The 21,028-nt window shown below is 53.6% G+C and overlaps 1 protein-coding gene across 10 annotated transcripts in view; it reads left to right on the top strand.

Annotated features, from left to right (window-relative positions):
• The window catches only part of GRB10 (growth factor receptor bound protein 10), a 190,752-nt gene that overhangs the window by 20,169 nt on the left and 149,555 nt on the right, over positions 1-21,028 (top strand). For 7 of the 10 annotated variants that reach the window (XM_047840106.1, XM_047840116.1, XM_047840096.1 and 4 more), the window contains exon 2: positions 9,550-9,700. The exons of the other annotated variants lie outside the window; for them this stretch is intronic. The gene's annotated coding sequence lies outside the window, so the exon portion shown is untranslated. The remainder of the gene's footprint in view (positions 1-9,549; positions 9,701-21,028) is intronic. 10 annotated transcript variants of the gene reach the window in all.

Below are 21,028 nucleotides of genomic sequence, written 5' to 3'. Positions count from 1 at the left end.
CTGAGGTCTGGATTAGCTTTGCAAGGGAAGACCCCGCCTTGTCACCAACACTCTGTTCCTGTGAGGAACACTGGGGACTTTGGGGTGCACTCACCTGAGCTCAGAGGTGGGCTTGGTGTAGCATTTTTGCTGGGGATACCAGGTCCCCCAGGGGCCCCAGCTCATCGGAATGTGTGTGGGGCTCTCCGTTTCCCTTTGCCTCTGGTCCAGGAGGCTAACTTTCCCAGGGGGAGGACGTGCTGTTGGTCAATGATGTGTGAATAGCTGGGATTCCTTAGAGAAGCTAGCAGTTGTTTAGGGCTGTCCCCACAGGGATTATCAACAGCTGGGCGTCCCCCGCCAGGCACCTGAGAACAAGTTCTTTTGGGACGTGTTTCAACATGCGTGTGCAGGGTTTGTGGAACTCATAAAAGCGGCGATTGGCCACGCATGTCACATGCTGGTTTTCTTCCCGTGGGTTTCCTTACGGGGTCTCAACCAAGGTGTGTCACATCACACTCCTGCGTCTCGAACCTCTTGCCCAAAGAAACGAGGCTGGGGACCATATTCCAGATGGCTCTGCAGTTGACAGTGCTAACTAGGACAGAGGACACAGCGAGCACTCGGTGGATGTTTGTGGAGTGAATTAATGAGAAAGTCATGACTTTCGGGACGAAGGTAAACATGTAACGTGTTGTTAAAGAAGGTCACACGAGCCGTCCAGGGCCTGCCGTGAACTGCTGGGCTTATGAGAGCCTTAGCACAGTGTCCCGAGGAAAATGGCCAAGTGTTGCTCCGTGTTCTGTCACCGTGCAGCCATCTGTAAGTGGGCCGGGTGATGGGAAGGTGGCCTGTCCAAGAGCGTCTCTGATGCAGGTGCTTTGTCTGATGTCTGGAAAGCAGAGCGCCTCTCCACCTAAATAGCTCTGACTCCTGACCCGGACATAAGGAGCCGGTGGGCGCCCGAGGCCTCCTTGCACAGGTCAGCGGCCTGAGGTTCAGGGAGCATCACGGGGTCCCTGCCCAGCTTGCTCCCACTTGCTCGGCTGGTGTCCCGGGGTGGAACAGCGTCACTGGGAGGCATACTCGGGCTCCTGGCACGTGACAAGGGAGTGGACGGGGAAGGACAGAAAGATACAGTGCATGTCAGAAGGTCAGCTCTGTGCTGGTCACCCCCTCCCGTGGGTCACATCCGTGAACAGGAGACAACCGTCAAAATGGGCTCACTGGGAGGTGGAATCTAAGAGATGCGCCTTGAAAGGATCATGTCGGAACCGTTCTTCAGGCCCTAAGTGATGCTGAGCTTGGCCGCAGGGTCCGCGACAGGGGTCGGCTCCTGGGGGCTGCCACCTGTGACTCCCGGGTCAGACCAGTGGGTGTGCAGCCTGCTCCACGTGCCTGACTGGAACATTCTGCCTTCCGGGGAGAGTCCCCGATCCCGTGAGTCCTGAGCTGGTGACCATGTGGCCAGAGGAGGTCCTGTTCAGGGAGGAGCGTGACACTGTTAGGTCTTGAATTCCTGCCCCGAAGGACCATTTTTCCTTACGTATATTTGTAATACCCCCCACCTAGAACCCACGGTCATTACATACTGCATCTGTTGAGCGATACAGAGAAGGAGACGTGATTGTCTTTCACCTACTATGTGCTGAAGGTGGGGGAATATTGGACTTTGGGGTGTGCTCCATGATTGGGCTGTTCTGGAGTGGTGATAAGCTTCGAACAAGACTGACTCTGTTTCCTACAGATTTCTCCTGTGAAGAGGGGTGGAATCTTTTTTTTTTTTTTTAAGTTTATTTATTTTGAGAGAGAGAGAGAGAGTGGGATGTGGGAGATGCAGAGAGAGAGGGAGAGAAAGAATCCCAAGCAGGTTCCACGCTGTCTTTGCAAAACCTGACGAGGGTTTGAACTCATGAACCGTGAGATCATGACCTGAGCTGAAACCAAGAGTCAGTTGCTTAACCTACTGAGCCACCCAGGTGCCCCAGGAGAAGTGGAGTCCTAACGTGCCACCACTGGTCCCTCCCTCAAAATTATTGCTGTAGGAGCAGTTACATAGCGTGTTTTCTCCACAACTAATAGCAACTTTTACTTTCTTCTTTTTTTTTTTTTTTGTTTTAATTTTTTAAGGTTTATTTTTGAGAGAGAGAGAGAGGGAGGGAGGGAGGGAGAGGGAGACAGAACATGAGGGGAGGGACAGAGAGAGAGGGAGACACAGAATCCGAAGCAGGCTCCAGGTTCTGAGCTGACAGCAGAGCCTGACTCGGAGCTTGAACTTGTGAACCGTGAGATCATGACCTGAGCCGAAGTTGGACGCTTAAGTGACTGAACCACCCAGGCGCCCCTACTTTCCTTGTTGTTTTTTTCCCCCCTAACTTCCTAAGGGAAGAAAGAGAATGGAGAAGAAAGGAAGGTAGGAAAAGAAAAGAAAAGAAGAGGGGCAGAGTCTTTCCGCGTTTCTAGAAGCTTCTGTGCCGTTCCTGTTCATGTGACTGGCCTGAAGCACTTAATGGCTTCATTGTTTTTGGTGCAGAGCAGTGATTTCTCTGGAATTCCTAGACTGTGGAGAGGGGAGAGCCAGCCTCTAGGGCTGAGGGAGGGAAACCACGCTTGGGCATCACAGGGGGCTCAGGCGGGGCTTTGCGGGGAGGCACGGAGGGGGGAGAAGCAGCAAGACCACCGGTCGGAAACTTGACAGAAGCACTTTTTACCAGAAAGATCAATTCTGCAGTTACGTAAGTGATTCATGTGCCTTCTTACAGAAATCCAAACCCAGAAGTCTGTGGAACAGAGTGAGGGTCGCACCTGTGCCCTCTGGGCCATCGGGTGGCCTCCCTCTGGGTCAGTGATGGTCTGTGTTCTCCTGGGCTCTTTTCTCCGGTGAATTCGTGGACCCACATGACGTGGGTTGTGTGTCCCTTTCCCCTTCCACTCGAGTATCACCTCCCTCCCCCTCCTCGGCTCTTTTCCTCCTTGGTCTTTGCCTGGACCTCGGTCAAGGCCAGCTTTGGCCAGTTCAGCGAGAAGCATGTTTTGGGATTTGCATCATTTAATCCCTGCACAGAGGTGGGGGGCTGTCTTATTCCCATTTTATAGCCGAGGAAACTGAGGCACTGGAGGCAGGCTGCTCTGTGGAGCTGAGCCAGAAACCCAGTTCCACGTGGGCCGGCCGAGCTGCGAAGCGGTTCCCAGGCTGCCCCGCGGGCGGTTTTTCACGTGCTTAGCACAGTTCTGCACCTTTGGGCTCCTGCTGTCGGTGGGGGACACAGACATGGAGGGAGAGGTCAGGGGGATTCAACCGCAGGACCAGAGGATCCTGGGCCGAGGGGCAGGGCCCCCAGCAGGGTCTGGGTGGGGAGGGGGAAGGAAGGTGGGGGTCATTCTTCCAGAGAGGGTGTGAAACCCATTGCCAGCTTGAGCCAGGGGTGGGGGTGGGCATGGGGGGGCGGCAGGTGCCGAGGCTGCTTCAGGGTCAGGTGGGAGTGGCATCCTGGTGGAAGGCAGTGGGAGAGCGCCTGGGCTGCTGGCTTGCAGGAGGGAGAGCGAGGTGTGAGGGGAGGGGAGAATGGGGGACTTGTGGGTTGTGCCACATGCACTTGGTGGCCACCATAGTGGCCTGAAGCAAGGTGGGGGGGACAGGGACAGGCGCATGGGTTGCTTCCAGCTTTTCCATGTTAGGGAGTATGCCTGTCAGTGATGTGTGTGTATGCACGTGTGTGTATGAGCCTGTGTGTGTGTGTGTGTGTGTGTGTGTGTGTATACATGTGCATGTGCATGTGAGGGTGAGCTAGGAGGCCATGAGATGCTGCCTGAAGCCTGTTGAGCATGTGCCTGCCTGCAGCTTAGGGGAGCCCCGCTGACCTCCCCCCCTCCCCCGCCACAATATCCCCACCCTCCGTGGGCTCTGGGTGTTCGACTTCCAGCAATACGATAGATCCAAATTACAGCCCCCTTGTTGCCAGTGCTTCTATTTCCCTGGTTACCACTCAAGTTGAGTGTGTTTTGCACGTGCATTTTGAGAATCGTTGGCTTCTGTCCCCTCCCCATTTTATTTTGGGCTGCTTAACTTTTTTTTTTTTTTTAATGTTTATTTATTTTGAGGGACAGAGAGAGGGAGGGAGAATCCCAAGCAGGCTCCAAGCTGTCAGCAGAGAGCTGGACGTGGGGCTCGAACCCACAGACTGTGAGATCGTGACCTGAGCCGAAACCAAGAGTCGGACACTTAACTGCCTGAGTCGCCTAGGTGCCCCTGCTTGTCTTATTTTTTAATTAACAAGACATTTGCTAAATGCAGACGGCCGCATAGCGTTGCTAGTATGTTCTCCCAAAGTTTTTGCTTGTCCTTTGATTTTGTAGAGAGGGCTTGTTGCCATAGAGGAGGTGGTTTTTCCTTCGTGGCTTCCAGATTGAAAATCTTGCTTTGGAAGGTCTTCCTCGCCCAGATTTTGTACCGTTATGCTTCCGTATTTTCTCTTAGTCATTTGTAAGGTTTAAATCGTCCATCTATCGGGAATGGTGTGCAGAGAGGCTCCTGCACGTATCTTACTGAACATCAGTAACCACTTATCCTGGATCTTATTTTCCGTGCATACCTGGATGCTCAGCTCCACCCAGATCGTGTTCCGGGCTCTGTACCCTTCTGTGTCTGTCCCCATTCTTGTCCCCGTGCCCCTGGCGGACTGGGGTATTGGCTAGGACTGCCCCACACGCACCTGCACCTATTACCTGGGGCAGGAGCCGCGCTGCAAGGGCTTGCCTTTCCAGAAAGTTCTCTGCGCCTTGGTGTCTTCCAGATTTCTTTTAGGTTCGTCACCAGAAGTTTCTGTGTTTTCTTCAGAGCCTCTTGTGTATGCTTCTTAAGTACATTATTTGTGTTGCTTCTGTGAATGAAACCACTTTATCCTTGCTTCGTAAGTGTCTTGCTGCCATTGTGTGGGTTGCTCTGGGATTGTGACCTCATTTGATGCTGACATCGGTTTTTAGCTGGTCCTGAATGTCCTCTGGAAACAACACTGGCTTTTCTTTTTTCCTGGACAACTTTCACACCATGTTTCTGTACCGTACCTCGCTGTATCACCAAGGGCCTCGAACCGTGGTGATTCCTGCTGTCCTCTGGGCTTGCTGGTCCTAATTTCTTTTTGTTTATTTATTCATTAAAAAATTTTTTTAACATTTATTCATTTTTGAGAGAGAGAGAGAGACAGAGACAGAGTGTGAGCAAGGGCGGGGGGCAGAGAGAGAGAGGGAGACACAGAATCAAAAGCAGGCCCTACACTGAGAGTAGAGAGCCAGATGTGGGGTTCGAACCTACGAACCGTGAGATCATGACTTGAGCCGAAGTGGGACGCTTTACCGACTGAGCCACCCAGGTGCCCCTATTTACTTTTGAGAGAGAGAGAGAAAGAGAAAACACGTGCGCATGTGGGAGGGGGGTAGAGACAGAATCCCATGCAGGCTCTGTGCTGTCAGTACAGAGCCTGACTCAGAGCTCAATCCCATGAACCATGAGATCGTGACCAGAGCCAAAGTCAAGAGCTGACGCTCCCCTGACTGAGCCACCCTGCTCCCCTAAGTCCTTCTCTTTCTGATGAATGCTCGCATGTATCTATGTGCCGGTACCACACTATTTTAACTACTTTTGCTTTATAATTTACTATAGGGTGAGTGCAGTTCTCCCCTAATGTGCTACAATCGACAATCTCACGGTACTTTGGTAGTTTTAATGCATTTAGATCGATGCCTGCATTTCATTTACAAAATTAATTTTAGGTTTGAAACTAATTACTGTTAAGAGGATCAAAGTCTTTGTGTGGTGTTTAATCTTCCCCTCTAGGAACGTAGCATGTTTCCATTTGCCCGGGTCTCTCAAGCATGTCAAGTGCGTGGTGATACCCTTTGGTGTACCTAGGGCTCTTGCTAGCACTGGACTGAAATATGCGCGTGTGTGTATCAGCTGCGGAGAAGGGCTTTTTCCCCCATTCTCGGGTCAGTTACCGTGTCTGTGAGTGCATGGGTTTGTCCTGACCCTCGCTGTGGCACTGACCTTAGATCACTTGTAGAGAGAAGCGTCCTCCCTCTCTCAAGTAGGCGCTCCCTTGTCTTAACTGCCTTTCCAGTCTGGGTGGCCACAGACACGGGTCCATGGGGTAACCCATCTTTAAGCTTGCTTGGTGGCTCCTGGAAGCCACACGGCGAAGACTGGTTCTGGGATCGCTGGTTCTGCTTGACCCTGGAATTGAGGACCCTGTTCGTGGCCCATTCATCCGTTTTGATTAAGTTGTGTCGGTTTCTGTGATGGCGGCCAGTTTGGGATGTGGCTGCTCTGTCCTGGGCCCACTAGACATCTCTGTGGAGCCCCCACCGAGTGTCCGCTGGTGGACGGGCCACGTGGGAGCTGAGTCACTGTGCGGTTGTCGTTGCTGAACGTGTCCTGTGTGTTCGCCGGTTCCAAAGTATGATGTTGGCATTTGGGGGGGGGATCTCGTTGTGTTTTAACTTCCTTCTGCTCCCAGGTTCCTTTTTCCTCATGGCCCATCCCGCCCGCCAGGTGGGGGCAACTGTGGCCTTGCTGGAATAGCACGTCCCGCTGAAAGTGACGCGAGATGCGGTGTTTCCGCTTTAATCCTCGCTTCTCTCTTCCGCTGTCCTCAGGTTCGGGCAGTAGCACTCTGAAATTGTATAATGACTTTTTTTAAAAAAAAAACTTGCCTTCAGTTCCATTTCGTTGATCTGTTTCTCCAGCTGTTTTTCTCAGTTTGCTGTCACAAGCGGGCTCTGACATCAGCACAGTGCTGGGTTCAGTTTTTTGAGTTAAGGCTATCCTGTCCCCTTTTATAAAGGCCTAGACTTCATTCCAGAGCCGTGTGGCTGAACCCGCCCAATAGCCTCCTCGTGAACGTGGGGGTTTGTTGAATGTCTAAATAGTCACTGTTATTACTCTAAATATTTAGCGCGGGGAAGCTAGACGGATGGAAAGATTAATATTCACTCTGGAATTTTTGGAAGATATCACAGATGCTACAGAGAAATCAAGGGGTCCTTTGTTTCCGAAACACTCTGGAAGTGAGTCCAGATGTTTGTTTTTTGCCCACGTTCACGCATGTGGGATTTCAAGTTCGCATTGTGTCTGACCGTGAACCCGCAGCAGCGCGCTGTCTGGACTGATGCGCGAATGGCACAGAGTCCCCGGGGCGCCGGTACGTGTGAGGCACGCGGCCGGCTCGGGCAGCACGTCGGGCTGTGCTCTGCTGGTGTTGGCGACAGCGGCCATGGGTGTGGATGGGCCAGTGCACACGGCGCTGGAGGCTTCTTTAAAGCAGTTTTCTGTGCCTGGCGGGTGGTCCTGCCCTTGGTGAGGACGCGTCTCAGGAGCTCTTACAGCTCACCGTGTTCGGAAACCGTCCTGTGTTTGTTCTCTCTGCTGGGAAGTTCGATATCCACGTTCCTAGAATAGACAACGATGGTGGAACAAACAACTGGATGTCATTTTTCTTTAATTATAGATTAATTTATGTTGCCCATAGTTCTTCAAAAAGGCTTATTTCTTTGTTTTGAGAGAGAGAGAGAGAGAGCTCACGGGTGGGGAAAGGCAGAGAGAGAGCGAATCCCAAGCAGGCTCCGCATTGTCAGTACGGAGCCCGACGTGGGGCTCGATCCCATGAACTGTGAGATCGTGACCTCAGCAGAAACGAGGAGCCTGACCCCCGAACCCCCTCAGCCAGCCAGACGCCCTGGTGCCCGCGGTCAGGGGCAAGCATCCAAGTGTGTGTTGCAAATTTGAAAGCATACGTGTGAGAGCTACATCCGGAAGTAGCCATGGGGCATTCGGATCAGACTCCAGAAAAAGATTAGTTTCTCTGGAAAAGATGGGAAACCTCTCAGAGTGTGAGGAGTGGATGTGTTACGTGACCCAAGTCCGTTTCCCCGGTCCCGGCCCATTGTCATTTCAGAGACCCTCATGCTTGTCTGACCGTTCACCTTTTTTTTTTTTTTAATTTGTGGACAACCTAGCTGCTAGAATCTAGAGATGTCCCGCCTGATACAATTGCTGTAATCCTTTTCGGAGTTACAAATTCTTTGCGAGGATGACAGCAGGTGCCCTTAGTAAAACGCCTTTGCGTGTGCAGGTGGTGTTCAGTGTGATGCCCCCACGTACTTTTGTGACCTGCGTGCCCCTCTCGATCCTAAGGCCAGCGTCCTGTCTGAGCATCAGTAGGCTTCACAGCCTGTAGGTGGCTGGCGTGTTCTGTGTCTGACAACGGGCGCGCTACCAGCCGAGTCACATTCGTGAAAATGTAGCATTCGTTCAGCGTTTACTGTGTGTTGGGTCCTACAGCTTGACATGCGTCAGCTCGTTTCCTCCTCGTAAAAGCCCTCGGGGGGAGATGGTATTTCCATGTCGATTTTGGAGCTGGGGACTCGGGCTCAGTGAATTCAGTGACTCTCCCGACTCGCCCGGGTGTCACCTGCAGAGGCACCAGGGCTCTCTGGCTCTCGTGCGTGATCTCCAGCCAGTGTGCCTGGTGGGACCACCTGCGGTGGTTTTCTAGTAAATTCTAGGTCCCTGACTTCTTCCATCGCGGGTCAGCAGCAGGGCACGTTTTATTTCCACTGTCGAGTGATCAGGAAAGGTTAGTCTAGGCATCTCCTCTCCTTGCAGGGGCACCCACACCGCAGGCAGGGGACCGGCTCGGACACACAGAGGCGGCAGCGGTGATGAACGCTCCGTGCTCCTCTCCCTGCTGAGTCGTTGGGGGCGGTGTGTCACTCGGCACGTGATGATTCAGCAGCATATGTTACTGTCTTCGGGGAGGTGGGCTCTCTCCCCACCGGCCTGCAGAGGAGCCCGGCTCAGGGAGCACCCTGGTGACTGGAAACTCCCCTCCAGCCTTTGCCTTAGTGCTGACACTCCTCTTCAAGCCTAAAACAGCCCTCCTGCCCATCCCTCAGTAGATGAGTTGCATAAGGCGGTGAAAAAGGAAGTGGCCAGGGGTCAGACCTCGGGTCTGCCCGCTTCTGCCCCTTCCCGCTGAACGCGCGTGCACCTCGTGGAGAACATCAGTCCGTGCTCCCTGCCGGCACCAGGGGGCGGGTACCCGGGCTGAGACAGAAGGGGGTCTCTGTGGGGTGGGGTAAGGGTTGCAGCCTGCGAGGACCCTGGGAGTGACAACGTGGGCTCGGATTTGGGCTCCCAGCACGAATGCTAGGTACGCTTGGCCTTGCGAGAGGGCAGAGGTCTGTGTGTTCCGTTCCCAGCCTGCCTCGGGGGCACTTGCTTCTACTGCCGAGGGAAGACGGCGACCTGGGACGCGGGGCGGCCTCCCCGTGTCCTCCGGTCTCCGCCGGCAGGATCTGCCCCTGCAGTCGGTTGACATGCCGACTAGAAAAAGCCTGGTCCTTGTGGACCTCTTCCTTTCTCTGCTCCTTGTAGAATCTTTTAAGTTAAATCTCCCTGAAAAGAAAAATATTCCACGTGTCTGTTTCAAAAGGACTGGAGTCTTGGGTGCAGAGCAGAAGATTTGTGTTTGGCCAAGTTCAAGGTGTTCAGTGACAGCCTCTTTGACTTTTCAGCTTTGGAGCCGGGCATGAGGCTGAACCGGAGCAGGGAGCTGTGGGGAGCGGGAGCCCCGCGACCGTGACCGGCACCTGGTTCTCACCTGGCTCCTTGTGGTCGAGCCGAGGCGGCTGCCAAACCAGCGGAGCCGGAGCGAGCCCCTGACAGGTAAGGTCTGTTCGGTCTTTACCCAGAGATGGGATTCTCTCTTGGGAGAAGTGTCTGGTAAATATTGATTGAGCTGAGATCAGTAAGTGAGGGTCGCTGTAGGCAGGGGCCTGATGACGGATGCTTTCTTCCGGTGTTTCTGCACCTGTCTCTCTGTGTCCCCTTGCCTCCCCTCTGCTCCCTGCGCTGAGCTGGGTGACTTGAGAGATCTTGCCGGGCCTCCCTGGGCTCTGCAGACCACCCTCCACGCCCGCTGTGCCTCTCCCTCGCCTGCCTCCCTTTGGTGTTCCGCCAAGGAGCTGTTGTGTTTGGCGACGGGCCAGGAGAGAATGGGGGGCGGCTCCTGCCTCAGGCTTTGTTTTCCGATGGAGCTTGGAGCTTGTGCGGGGTGCGTCCCACCTTAGCGCTGGTAGTGGGGTGCCCGTAAATAATGAGCCTCTGGGGCAGGTGCTACACCTGGACCTTCCCTTCTGTCCCAGTCGGCTGGGGTGTGGGGTTCTTACCATGCTGTCCATGGGGCTGCGACGCTAGTTGGAGAACTGAGGCCGGAACAGTCTTCCAGCAAACGGCCTTTGGTTCCAGGGAGGATGGTGGGTGCTGGAGAGTGTATCAGTCAGCTCAGGCTGCCGTAACAAATACCCCGGGTAGGGCGGCTTGAACAGCACATGTGCGTTTGGTCACAGCTCTGGAGGCCAGAAGTCTGAGAGTCTTAGAAAGCCTCCGTCTCTGGCGTGTAGATGAACGTCTTCTCGGTGCCAGCATGGTCTTCCACCTGTGTGCCTCTGGGTTCTGCTTTCTTTTTCTTCTAAGGACATGAGTCCTCTTGGATTGAGGCCTACCCAAGAACCCAAATTATCTTAATCACCTCTTTAAATTTTTTTTATAACATTCATTCAGTTTTGAGAGACAGAGTGTGAGTGGTGGGGGAGGGGCAGAGAGAGAGAGGGAGACACAGCATCAGAAGTAGGCTCCAGGCTCCGAGCTGTCAGCACAGAGCCTAACACGGAGCTCGAACCCGTGAGCCCTGAGATCATGAAGTGAGCTGAAGTCAGACGCTTAACCAACTGAGCCACCCCGGTGCCCCCTTAAGCACCTCTTTAAAGACCCTATCTCCAGATATGGCACATTCTGGGGTCAGTGTTCCAGCGGCACATTCTGGGGTCAGCGTTCCAGCGTAGGAATGTTTGAGGTCAGCCCCTAACAGGACCCTGGGCTGAGGAAGTCGGGTCCAGATTTCTCGGGGACAGAGGTGCTGGCCTTTCTCTCCCCATTTCCTACACTCAGGTCCCTTCTCCTGTTCCGTGTTACTGCCTGTCATGACCCTGGACTCCCTTGGGTTTTCCTTGCCTGTCTATAGTGCAGAACAGGAGGGTTCTAATCCCTTCATTAATCGGGTTTATTCAGCAGATCCTTCCCGAGCATCAGCCTTGCGTTAGATGCTGAGTAACATTTTAGAATCCTGTTCAGGTTCAAAAGGTGCACGCGTGGACGTTTCGTGTTTCTTTCTCTCTGGATAGTGAACACGAAAGTTGATTTTTTTTTTTCTGGGGTGTGATCCCTCCCTGCCCCCTGCCAGCCAGTGAGCCCTCATGGAGACCATGTTCCCCACACGGAGTCGGGCTTAGCTCTGGCCTCCCTGCTCCTGCCCCCATCCCACCGAGCAAGGCTTGCTTCCCATGAACCGCGACATCAGACTTTTACCCCAGTCCTGGAGGAACACCACCACTGGTACAGACTGCTTTCTGTAAACCAGAGGGAGATGAAGAAAAGGGGCAGACGCGTCCTATCCGGCTCTTCCCGGAGGCTGCAGAAATCAGCGTGGGGAACGAAATGATGGGAGAAGTAACCTCATCGTGGCCCCCATCCCATCTGTGTCCCACACCCAGGGCACAGGTGCTTTGTCTTGCCTCTGTTTTCGCCTTCCTCGGCGAGCACTTCGTGCCGGAAGCTCTGGCAGGCGTGGTACAGAAGGAAGGTACCTGGTGTCGTGGGTCGGGCTGATGCTCCCACGTGGCCGTGGGCATCCTTCGTGGCCCCTGTGCTCCCTCCCGCTGACCGGCTCCTTCATCCATGCCTCGGGGTTGTTACACGTCGTGCCGAGACTCCTTGAGGGTTGGGACTGGTTTTGTCCCTGGCAAGCTGATTGCAGCATGGAAGGAACACACCTGGAAAAAGGCCCGAGGCGTCCCTGATCACGCTTGTCCCTGCTTCTTTGATTGTCTGCTCAGCTTCCACCCCGCGTCCCCATCTTACCTGTTACCATCAAAGCCGCCAGCCTCTGGATTCTGACAGCCCCATGAGGGACGTCTTGGCGTGGGCACGCAATGAAACGAAGCCTCGTTTCACAGTTCATCCTCCTGTCTGGGGCCTGAAATCTAGTTATCCGTGGCAGCTTAAGCGTGGGGGTCTGCTGACGTGGAAGGCACCGTGTGGGGCGTGTCACGTCTACCCTCCCGGACTGGGCAGCTGGGTCTGGGGCTGTCCGTCCCCCGTTTGGATGAGTTTGCATGCCCAGCAAGGTCACTAGGTGTAGGGACTAAATGGTGGGTCCCTGAAGTTTGGTCCAGGGACGGCATGTCCAAAAACACTGTAGCCACAAAACCCTTTCTTGACCCAAACGCTGATGTGGTGACCTCTCGTGTGGCATGTGTGGGACCCATTGGGTGCTTGGGGGGCCTGGAGCCCGCTGGGTCTGGGGGATGGCTGGGCAGTGGACACGGGTGCCTTTGTGGTCACTGACAGTTCTCGTGATGGGCTTCTCCAGGGATGAGTCCAAGGTAGAAAGTCTTAGATTTTGTTTTTTGTATTTTTTTTAAATGCTTATTTATTTATTTGGGGGGGGAGAAGAGCGCGGGTGCAGGTGGGGGTGGAGCAGAGAGAGAGAGAGAATCCCAAGCAGGCTCTGCCCTGTCAGCGCAGAACCAGACGAGGGGCTCAAACTCACGAACGGTGAGATCATGACCTGAGCCGAAATCAAAAGTTGGACGTTTAACTGACTAAACCACCTGTGTGCCCTGAAGGTCTTAGATTTTTTAAAAACCAGTTTGTATTCTCTGTGGCCTCACACTGCACCCTTAGTCCTAGCCAGACGAGTCTAAAATGCACTTTTCACGGGACACGGAGGGAGCCAGGGGGCGTGCAGGTGTGTGGGCTGCAGGCACAGGCCATTCCATTGGGTGGTCTAGTGTGTGCATCTTCTCCAAAGCAGTGCTGACCCCACCAGGGATGGGGTGAGGCTCCTTCCATCCTCCATGATCCCCTGCGTTAAAGAGAACTAATTTGGCCCCACGTTAGGCTCCGCTAACTTGAACACGACCTATGACGTATTAGATAAAGCATTACATTGGTTCTCATTTTCCTGACCTTTTTCTAGTCATTGATTAGTTCCAGAGAGCACAGTTTGGACTAGCTAACTGTCCCAGGTGGGGCACTGGGGTCTGCAGGCTGGCCACAACCCTGCACACATGGAACATTCTGGTAGCAAGAGGTTCCCTTTAGAACTCATTTCTCAGGGGCACCTGGGTGGCTCAGTCGGTTAAGCGTCCGACATCGGCTCAGGTCATGATCTCGCGCACGGTTCATGAGTTCGAGCCCTGCGTTGGACTCTGTGCCGACAGCTCAGAGCTTGGAGCCTGCTTCAGATTCTGTGTCTCCCTCTCTCTCTACCCCTCCCCCTGCTTACACTCTGTCTCTCGCTCTCTCTCAAAAACAAATGTTAAGAATAAAATGAGCTCACTTCTCTTTGATCTGTGAGTCGGAGCCCCGTCGGGAAGGTGCCGTAACATGAAATAAAAGGGTCTGAGAGGGACCCAGTTAGTGGCTAACAGGGAAATTAATAAATCACAGGCTTTGGTTTGCAGGGTGGCTCTGACCGGGGCTCTGGATTTGGGTGGAGCCAGCATGGGAATCCCCATCCTGGAGGGGTGGGGTCGAAGGCTGTCAGTGAGGGTGGGGGGGATCATTTGGGCATTAGGGCCGCCCTCCCTCCCACCTTCACTGTCGATGCATCCCAAGAGCCCTGTTTATTTTGGGGTCTTAGGGGGAGGGAGGGAAAGATACAGATGGTCTTACCTGCCCGACTTTTTTGTTGTTTCAATTGTTTTTAAAGTTTATTTATTTATTTTGAGAGAGAGAGAGAGAGAAACAGAACACATGAGCCCGGGAGGGGCCTAGACGGAGAGAAAGAGAATCCCAGTCAGGCTCTGCGCTGTCAGCCTGGAGCCCGACTCGGGGCTCGTTCCCACGAACCGCAAGATCATGACCTGAGCCGAAATCAAGAGTCGGATGCTTAACCGACTGAAGCCCCCAGGCGCCCCTTACTGTCCTAGGCTTGATCCCACGGAGGCCTCTGAGCTTAGCCATCCTCTGACCCCAGGTTTTAGTTGCTTGTTTTGTTCTCGCAGTCGACTTGGGTCAGAGCGTTGCACCCCCAGACCCCGTGTCGGCTGCATCGCACCCTCTGCGGGGCCTCGCCTCCAGAGCGTGCTCTCTCCCGACAGCAGAGGTGGGCATGCGCCCAGCGGTGCGGGCCCCCGGCCCCTCAACATACAGCAGGAGGGCGCCCCCTCTGGGCCTTGGAGCCTTGGGTTGGGAGGGGTATGGTGGTAGTTACTGCTGCAGCGGGTGTAACCTGTGTAGCAGGACAGGAGGTGGAAGCCATTTCTCTGCCCGGCTGTGCTGACCGGTCGCACCTCCCCGTTTATGGTATAATTTAAACCCACACCTCCTAAGAATCTAACTGTAAATGGAGTGACTTCTGTCTTCCTCTTTTCAAGAGCAGAGAGTCCCAGTTGTGCCACAGCTTGAGGCCAGCCAGCCAGGAAGGGAGTTTATTTTTTTTTGTTTTTTGTTTATTTTGAGAGAGGGGTGGGGGGCAGAGAGAGAGAGAGGGAGACAGAATCCCAAGCAGGGTCCGTGTTGTCAGCGAAGAGCCTTGACACAGGGCTCGAATTCACGAACCGTGAGATCATGACCTGAGCCGAAACCAAGAGTCGGATGCTTAACCGACTGAGCCTCCCAGGCCCCCACAAAGACAGACCTGGAAGGAACTGGCGTGCACCTCGGCGTGTGTCCTCCTCTCTGGACTCCTGTCGCCTCCTGAGTTTTCTAATGGTGCCTGCTTCTCTCTTTCTGCTCTCCCGTTACTCCCCGTTGACTGTGTTTCTGCCCTGTGCTCCCCACTGAAAGCATCCTCGCAGCCTCTTGGCAGACTTCTGTGTCCTCCCGTGGGGTGCCCATATTGTTTTATTTCTGCCTCGTTTGGGGCGCTTGACCCAGCGTGCCCTGATGCTGGGGTTGCACGAACCTTCTCTCCTCCTTGTGCTGAGAAGCCAGGATCCTGTGGCGTGTCTCCACCCCCCCCCCCCCCCCCCCCCCCCCCCGTCAGCTGGTGCATCTGATAAATATCTGATTGAGCTGTTTGCACTGTTGGGTCCAGATACGTTGGGGTCTTGGCACGTTATTCCCCGAGGGTGGAAGGAATCTAAAACTCACTAACACTGAAGGAAGCAAAATAATCTGTTTGCACCCGGCTTGTAAGTCCCTTAGAGATGCAGGTCTCTAGCTCTCGTTTGTTTCAAGAATGTGTGTAATTGTCACGGAGGCATTTGTAGGACGGTCACACGGACACTCTTGCCCATTCCAGCCAGAGTCCTCACCGTGCTGGCATCTGTGGTCATCTCGTTCCAGGGCACCATTGACCTTGTTCTGGGAGTGACAGGTGATTTTCAGTTGTGCTCTGGACATCTCGGGTTTATGCTGTGAGAGTCGGGGGTCCCGTTGTAATCTCCTTAGCAGGTGGTTTCCCTGGTGGGGCGTCACCGCAGGACTGAGTGGGGCCGGGGGACTCATGCCAGCTGGGTCTGGCCAGCACCACCCGAGCTCAGCTCCTTGTCACAGCCTGGAAACTCACACCTTCCTGGAGCACAGGCTCCTTGTGGCCACGTGCAGGGGAGACTCAGCTCCCCTGCACCCCCTCGGGGGTGTGGAGGGTGCACATGCACGGCCTCATTACCTGTCGGGGCTCATTCAGCTCTCACTGGACGCTGCTGGCACGGAAGGTGACAGTGAGGGGAAGAAACGCCAGCTAAGCTCACCTCTCCCTCGTTACCTTCATGATGCCAAGAGGGATTGGAGGCCTTTGCATCATGTTAAAATGTGCAGTATCGACAAGTTTCTGAGAACTTTGGGTATTTGGGTACTTAAGTGTAAGCTAACAGGCATTTAAAAAATTAAAAACAATTTTTTTAATGTTTATTTACTTTTGAGAGAGAGAGAGAGAGAGAGCGAGCGTGCACAGGGGAGGGACAGAGAGAGGAGACACAATCCGAAGCAGGCTCCAGGCTCTGAGCTGTCAGCACAGAGCCCGATGCGGGGCTCGAACTCAGGAATCGTGAGATCATCACCTGAGCTGAAGTCAGATGGTTAACCAACAGGCATTCCCCCTGCAAAAAATTTTTTTTAATGTTTATTTATTTCGAGAGTGAGAGAGAGAGAGAGGGAGACAGAGTCCCAAGCTGCCAGCACAGAGCCTGATGCAGGGCTCAATCTCAGGATCCATGAGATCATGACATGAGCCAAAATCAATAGTCGATGCTTCACTGAGCCACATAGGTGCCCCAAAGGTAACAGGCATTATTCCTGGAAGCTCAGTGTTTTTTGAGCAGTGACAGCATCAAAATCAATTTGGACAATTGCAGGGTAAGAGTGTTTAACGCGGTGTTGAAGGTGAGCCTCAGGGACCTCAACCAGGCTTTTGCTGTTCCACTACGGCGGGTGTAGAATGCTTGCTTTACTGCGCGTGCACTTCCATCTAGGCTTGTGGGAAAGTGTGTTCCTCCTTCCATCCCCCTTTCTGGATGTGATCTCCTCCTGCCAAGGGCTCAGGCGTCTGTCTTGGGACATTGCCGTGAGTCTACTGGTCGCGTGTGTCTTGGGCTGAGAGAGAGCAGGTGTATGACTGGTCGGGAGGACAGTGTTCAAGGCAAGTCGATGTGGATAAAGTGCCAAGGGTGCTGTCTCTGTCTTAAGATTGGGAGCCCCAGGCACATGGGTGGCACCTAGTTAATTCTTGCTTGGTCTGTAGCATCAGGGGCAAACCACTGGGGATGCTGTCAGCCTATCTTTATCTTATTTATTTTACTCATGTTTCCAATGGTGAAAGATGATTCCTGGACTTAACTTTCTTCTCAGACGGCCCAGACTGGTCTGGAAGGGCCTATCCTTTCGGTCACCAGTGAGTTATCTTGGGATATGGGGGTCAGCCTAGGCTGAAGGTAGGGCTTGGGTGACTCATCGTCTAAGGTAGCTAATGTCTTTCCTGTCCTGTTAAAGTGGTCAGCGTCATTAGACTGGAACTCGTGTATCTTTGTGGCATAAAAACATAACTCTTCTGGAATTGGCATTGGACGTGGCTGAACTTCACGGACACTGGGGACTAGTGGTAGGAAGCTAGGTTTTATAATTACTGTAGGTTTCTGCCGCTCTTGGGTATTTAGAATCATGGCTGGTATACTTTGGCACTTCTAAATGTGTCAGCCCAAGGGTGACTCTTACCAGGCTTCACATGTTTGCAGTCATGGAAGCTTCTGTTGAACAGGATTGCCCCGAGATGGACGCATGGATGGACAATGACAAGGAGACTTCCTGTGTGCACCTGCTGTGGTTAAGAGAAAAAATGGAGACCTTCACGTGTGCACCTGCTGCAGTGGAAAAGAGAAAACGGAGATCTGCCTGTGTGCACCTGCTGCGGTAGAAAAGAGGAAACCGAGGCTTTCACATGTGCACCTGCTGTACTAGAAAGAGAAAAGGGAGACCTTCACGTGTGCACCTGCTGTGGTAGAAAAGAGAAAATGGAGACCTTCCTGTGCGCACCTGCTGTAGAGAAAAAGGGGGAACTTCATGTGTGCACCTGCTACAGTAGAAAAGAGAAAAGAAGCAATGAGGAAATATCTTTCTTGCTCTTCAGTCCTTGTCCAGAGATGGTAGCTCATCAGCTTTCCAAGTGGCTTCACACGGGAACGCTAAGAGCAGCACGGATCACGGCGCTGCCTGTGGCCGTCTTAGAAGTTGTGCAGAGAACTCTGTGCCTTGGCGTGTGCCAGGGGGACTCGGTTCCTGAAGCAGCAGAGGGAGCCCCATTCAGGCTGCTTCCCCGTGGGGATCCCTGTGGCAGCTCCTATGTGTGATCCATGGCTCAGACATTCCAACTGTCAAGAAATACACGTTCCCTGTTTCTTTCCGGGAATAGAGGCAGCCTGGGGATGCTATTGCTGACGGAGTGGCTGGGCCAGCAGGCTGCTGCAGAATGTTCTGGGTCGAAGGGGGGGGGGTCATTTTTTCTGAGTTCACAGTCTCAATGAAAGGAAGATGGAAGGATGCAGTAACGCGCGATGGGATTTACGATAACAAGTACCCGCTGGTCGAATGCTTGATCTAAACATTCCCTGCCTTCAGAAGCAGCAGACCTGGGTCCTGAAGCTGGGCTGGGGGACGGAGAGAGGAGGGTGACATTCTGGACATGTACCTCTTTGTCCTGTCAGGGCTTCTTTTGACAAATCGCTTTGTAGACAAGAGAGTTGATATCTGAGGGTCCGGAGGGAGTGTGATGGATGTGGGGGCTCCACCCAGAGATTATCGCTTTCTTAGTTATTGTGACCAATGTTATTAGTTATTATAAGTTATCGTCAGGGCCAATGGGGGAACATGTTATTTCAAAAATGACAGATCCTGCCAATTACAAACTTCAGAAGAAAAACTCTTGGTGGTTTGTTATTTTTTGTTAAGTGTGAGTGGGGGAGGGGCAGAGAGTGGGGGTGGGGGGGAGAGGGAGGGGCAGAGCAAGAGGGAGAGAGAGAGAGAGAGTCCCAAGCATGTTGACAGCATAGAGCCTGAAGCAGGGCTCAAACTCATGAAACCCTGAGGGCATGACTTTGAGACAAAATCAAGAGCCGGACGTTCAACCAAGCCACCCAGGTGCCCCTTCGTGGTTCGTTATTGTGACTCCCATAGTGTAGGACTAGTGTGGCCAGAATAGATACAAATCTATTTTTTTTGAAAACAGAACAATTAAAAAAAATTTTTTTAATGTTTCTTTCTGAGATAGCCAGAGCATGAGTGGGGGAGGGGCAGAGAGAGAGGGAGACACAGCATCCAAAGCAGGCTCCAGGCTCCGAGCTGTCTGCACAGAGCCCGACGCGGGGCTCCAACTCCCAAACCGTGAGATCATGACCTGAGCCGAAGTCGGACGCTCCGCCGACTGAGCCACCCAGGCGCCCCTTAAACAGAACAATTTTAAAATTCCGTTTTACTATTAGACGTTAAGGAATTTTCTAATAAAAATCCAAGTCGCGTGGGAAAGAGATTAATGCGTTTGTAAACCTCTAGAACTGTGCTGTTTGAAGAATTTTTAGTGTCTTCTAGGTTGTAGAGATCCATTTTGACCCTTTATTTAGGTGAGAAAAGCAGAGTTTCTAAAAAATACGTATTTTCATTTAGCACGTCTTCCTGAAGTAAGAGTCAGGACTTCCCATGATGGTTGCGAAAGAAATGGCCTCAGTAGCTTTTTCCTTTTTGGGGGGTGGGTCCCGCCCTGTCCATGAGACCAGAGCTGTTTTCCCTCAAAGTCTATGTGGCCAGAACGGATAATGTTATGTTTTTACCTGGACCGGCCTCCATCCCCAGAGGGCTCTGGTCCCGAGGCCCTAGTCCCGGCCACAACCTCAATGCACCTGTTGCCTAAACCTTGGGCTGTGGGCTCCTCATTTGCACACGGCCTCACGTGCTGGCCAGAAGGAGGGGGAGGAAGAGGAAAATGCAAGTCGACGCCCAGCAAGTGTCCAGCAATGGGCTCCTTCCCGTGGTCCCACCCTGAGTGTTTTCTGCTGCTTCTCCCGGCCTGGCTTTGGGGCTCCATCCTGCGTTGCTAAAGTATCTCGTGTCCCCTACATCTGTGCTTCCTCCCACCTCCTCGCTCCCCAGCTCCCCAGTTCCCACCACTGGCCCAGACTTGGCCCCCGCCATGGAGCCTCCCCTTCCTGGTGTGGCCTCGTTAATGTCAGTCTGTACCACACATGGCCCCCAAGCAGTGATTTACAGCGAGGTGCCTGCCCTCCCGCCTGGCCCCGGAGGCAGGCGTGTCCCCACTTGCCGTCAGGGTCCTGCTGAGGGGCAGCGGGTGTCCAGGTGGGCCATGTGGGTTTGTCCGGCGCCCCCCTCCTCGCCCCGCGGGTAACACGTGTCCACCTGCAGAGATAGGAGACATCCATCCTCCTGCGAGGTGTGTTCCTGCATTTAGTGCATCTCGTCCAGGCCAAACCCTTAAGAAGATACATCATCTTACAGTAAAACCTTGGTTTTTGAGAGCATGATTCATTCCGGAAACACGCTTGTCATCCAAAGCGCTCGTATTTCAAAGCGCACTTCAGGGACCTGTAGCTCAGTTGTGATCACGTGACATTCGGCGTCCCGTACGACTCGTATCGCAAGACATCGCTCGTTTATCAAGTTAAAATTTGCTAGAAACGTTTGCTCGTCTTGCGGAACCCTCGCAGGACAAGTTCCTCGCAATCCAAGATTTTACGGTATGATCCTCAGGGCTCGACTGTATCTACACTGGGGGGATTTTTAACTGGGGTAAATACAAGCTTTGCCTTAGAGGAGCGAGAAGCTGTGTAGGAGGGCAGCAGATAACGGATTGGTGGCGTGGACAGAAGAACCGCGAGGGAAGAGGGGTCAGGGGTCAGGAGCACCTGAGCCAGCAGCGGTCACGACCTCCGCCCGTGTCAGGCAGCCGCATCTCACTCCCACCTGGCGGGTGAGGAGGGACCCTGCGACCGTCTGTGGGCCACGGGATAGTGGGCACAGGGCCTGAACCCGGCCTTGGCTCCGCTCCGGCCTGGCTCTTAATCCTGATGAGGACGCAACAATCAGAACCGACGGCCGGAGCCTGTTCTGACCTTCCTTTCATGTTCACAGGAGCGGGAAGGACCTCCTGGTAAAATAGGCGGGATTTACGTGCCGCCAAATGGTTTTCTTTTCCTCCAGTTCAACTTTGCGGCTTCCCGTAGTGACGCAGCATGTAGCCAGATGAAGCACCTTCCAGACGTGGTTTGACCTGCTCTGTGGCCCGTTCTTCTTCTCGCCCCTCTGTCCTCCCCGTCCGCCCCCGGTGCCCTCCTCCCTCCCCTGTGTCTCTGCCTGTCAGAGTCTGGAGGGGATCCAGCAGCTGTTTTGAGGACCAGGGTCCCTGGCAGCGTGGGATCCAAGGGCAGAGCAGTGCAGGCGGGGGCTTGATTTTAAGAGGACCACCCCAGCTTCTCTGCTGGGAGG

This window comes from Prionailurus viverrinus, chromosome A2, assembly GCF_022837055.1.
Source record: "Prionailurus viverrinus isolate Anna chromosome A2, UM_Priviv_1.0, whole genome shotgun sequence".
Lineage (NCBI taxonomy): Eukaryota > Metazoa > Chordata > Mammalia > Carnivora > Felidae > Prionailurus > Prionailurus viverrinus.
The sequence above is the reverse complement of the archived record's forward strand: the minus strand, read 5'-3'. Positions and strand labels throughout refer to the sequence as shown.